Source organism: Solanum pennellii, chromosome 3 (genome assembly GCF_001406875.1).
Source record: "Solanum pennellii chromosome 3, SPENNV200".
NCBI lineage: Eukaryota > Viridiplantae > Streptophyta > Magnoliopsida > Solanales > Solanaceae > Solanum > Solanum pennellii.
Window position 1 is genome coordinate 4,957,770 of NC_028639.1, and position 3,714 is coordinate 4,961,483.

Here is a 3,714-nt window from a genome sequence, read left to right on the forward strand (position 1 = left end):
CTACCCCCACCCCCTATCACCACCACCCAAAAAAAAATTGTTTCTAAAAAATATTTTCAATTTCATAAATTATTTTGTATTATAATAAAAATAAAAGATATTCCTCAAAAATATTTTTCATTTATAAATCAAACACTAAAAATCATTTCCGGAAAATATTTTCCACTCACCAACCAAACATGAGAAAATAAGTCCAAAATCTATTTGTTTTCCAGGAAAACATTTTCTAATAAAACATTTTCCATGGAAAACATTTTCCTTCATGCCAAACACACCCTTAAAGACACTTTAAATGCATGGAATATGTATTGATTTTGCTAATATACATTTTAATTAATTGAAGGCTAGACGAATGTTTAAAGCTCTAAAAAGCTTAATAAAGCTTCAAGCACTTGTACGTGGAGTAAGTGTAAGAAGACAGGCACAAATAGCTCTACATTGTATGCACACCCTAGCACGTTTGCAAGTCACGGTTCGGGATCGCAAACTTCGATAATTAAGTTTTTCATCGAAGATTTTTTTTCGTAGGAAAATTTGCAGGAAACTAAATCACCAGCAAATTTTCTTATATAATAATCTCACAAAAAGTCGAATGTAATTCACATTACCTTTCTAGTTGTGTCCACTCATCAATTGTGATGACTACATATAATTTTTACATTACGATCTGTATATTTTAATATGTTATATTTTTATCATGTATATTAGGTTATTGTTTTCATTTATTATGAATATATTGTTTATCTATATATCTTGAACGATATGATCGAGTATAAAGATTTTAATATTGTCAGCGTATAAAGCAAGCTAATAATGACAAGAAGATAACATTTTATTCCACAAACTTTCAGATGTAAATATGAAATAATCAATTTTTTCTCTCTTATTTCTTAGCTAAATATATCAAATTATTAGCCGAAGAGCTTCACTCCCTTATATTTAAAAAATTAACATAGTGGAGTTGAAATTATATTTTTGTTTTAAACTAATAGAACTTGTTTTTTGTTTTGTTGCATTATCCAACCAGCTTTTGAATTTAAACTAAGAAAACTCAAATGTTCCAAGTTTTAGTAAATCTCTTTCTAAATGTTTCAAGTTTTTCGTTTAAAGGTAGTTGTTTGAAATATTTTAAAATTTTAAATTAAATTATTTAAATTTTTATAGAAGTAATATATTTTTATATAACAAGATCTAAGATAATGAATTAGAAAATATGTAAGTAACATCAAACTCACAATTATCATTATAAATAAATACTACCATCATCTAGCGTAATGGGTATAACAAAAGTGAATTGCTAAGCAATGGTTCTAATATAACAAAACATGTTAGGGAGATTCTTTTCTAAATTATTAGAATTAGATACTACAATAACTTTACTTTTCACCTTCTTTTAAATTTACAGTTAAGAATAAGTTTGGTTTTAAAAAAAGAAATATGTCCACTCTTTATGTTGAATTATCTTTGGAACAAGGAAAGATGCAAGAATTGTAGGAAATTCTTCCGTAATATCTTGGAACTCGAGACACAACAAAGTCACCTTATAAATTTTATCAAGTAGAGCTTCCCAAATGTTTTACTTTTTTCAAATTGTACAAAACACGCATGAGGGTTTACCTTTTTCGTGCGTCTTATTTTGACATCCATTTATTAAATTTAATCAATCACTATATATTTATGCCTTTTTTGTAATTGTCCATGATCGATGAACAACCGCAGTTGTATCTTCATTCACACAATAACATTTTCTCCAGTTTAGTGCTAGAAGTGCTTCCCTTGCATTTACAGGATCATTTGCTCTCGGTAGAGATGTACCGTGTGGATTTCAATTGACTGTTCATTTTGAATTTAGGAGTCACATTAAAATGAAGAGGCATATGCATTTGTATACGGAAAGAAGTGAATTTGTCTTTGGATGAAAAATTAAATTTACACGTGTTATTGCAACGACTATTTTATCGTTCATGACCGTTAATAATCATCATAATAACATATAACAGATACTTACGACTGTTTTCAGTATCGATATATTTACTCTGTCACTAGCGTGATACCACGATTTTTTGAAAACCACCAAAAATCTCATATTTGATAAACTGATAATTTTGGTGGCATATCATTTTAGAATCATTGTAATTGTGTTCAATCATGTTATTGATATTGCTAAAACCGTGAAAGTAAATCATAAATCAGTACAAAGCATCAAATAATTTTCCTAATTGATAATTATCAAATAATTACAATTTTTTTAGTAATAATCATTTTCTAATAATCTACTATTGCATATAGTATTAAAAATTTTGGAAAAAGATCTGAAAAATATTTTAACTTTGACCGAAATTGATGTTACGATACCAAACTTTATCAAGGATCTTTTACCCCATGCACTATTTAGTAGTGTATTTTAAAGGTATATATTTGCCCTCATAAACACATTACTATTTATAATTATGCAATATTTTTGTGTCCATGTGGACATATATATATACCTTTAAGATACACTATTAAATAGTGCAGGGGGTAAAGGTCCGTTCCTAAGTTTGGTATCGTTACAGCAATTTCGAACAAATTCGAATATATTTCAGACTTTTTTCCTAAATAATTTATCGTCATGTATTTGACCTTAAATCTTTTCATTTCCCTCTAAAAACTCCCAACCTTTTAAGAACCAAATTGGATAACGCTTCTATAAGTGGTTTGGATAGATAAAAAATATTTGGATCTATAATTTTAAAAATTTAATAATCTTCAGTGATAAGAACCTAAATGTTAAATAAATTAAATTTATCTCTTAGATTCACATTTACGTAATAGTGCACTCATCATCTCAAAATTTTAGATACTTCTCTGTTTAGATTGACTTATTTTAAATATTTATAAACTAAATTAATTTTTAAACCCTTTGAGAGTGTTAGAGTAAATAAAAAAATGTTTATTGACACTTAATTTTAAGGTAAAGTACTAAAAATAAATTACAAAGTTATAAGTTAAAAATTATAAATGAAAATTCGATTAAAGAGATTCTAATTAATCGTGTGATAGTTGAACTTGAATCTCACTCAACTTATAATGAAGCACAACTGCTATAAAAAAAAATTTAAAAACTATTTTATTCTAGAGATATTAGGTTGTTAAGCATATTCATATTATTTAATTACTCATTACAGTTATAATTTATTATAATAATTACTTGCGATTAACATTAACCATTAACTATGTAGTCTGGCTTCAAGTTGTATAATTAACCGCAATTGTATAATTCGCCACATTTATATAATTCGCAACTAGTAATTCTTCTTTTGATTTTTATTTGTATATGATGATTTATATTTGTATTATTGTATATGACGATGATTTTCTTTAGTTTTTCCGTTTTGTCGTCATATATAATATTCAATCTTTTTGTATATAACTTTTTAAAGTGTCACGACCCAAAACCGAGCCGCGACTGGCACCCACATTTACCCTCCTATGTGAGCGAACCAACCAATCTAAACCTTAACATTTCAATTTAATATCAACATAAGCAATGCGGAAGACTTAAACTCATTAATAAAAGACAATTCAATAACTTCTAAAATTCAACATCTATTATTTCCCCAAAATCTGGAAGTCATCACCACAAGAACATCTATGATCAAATTACTAAACTAAGAGTATTCTAAGAAGCTAAAACAAATAAAAGCTAGTCTATGCCGAAACTTCAAGGCATCA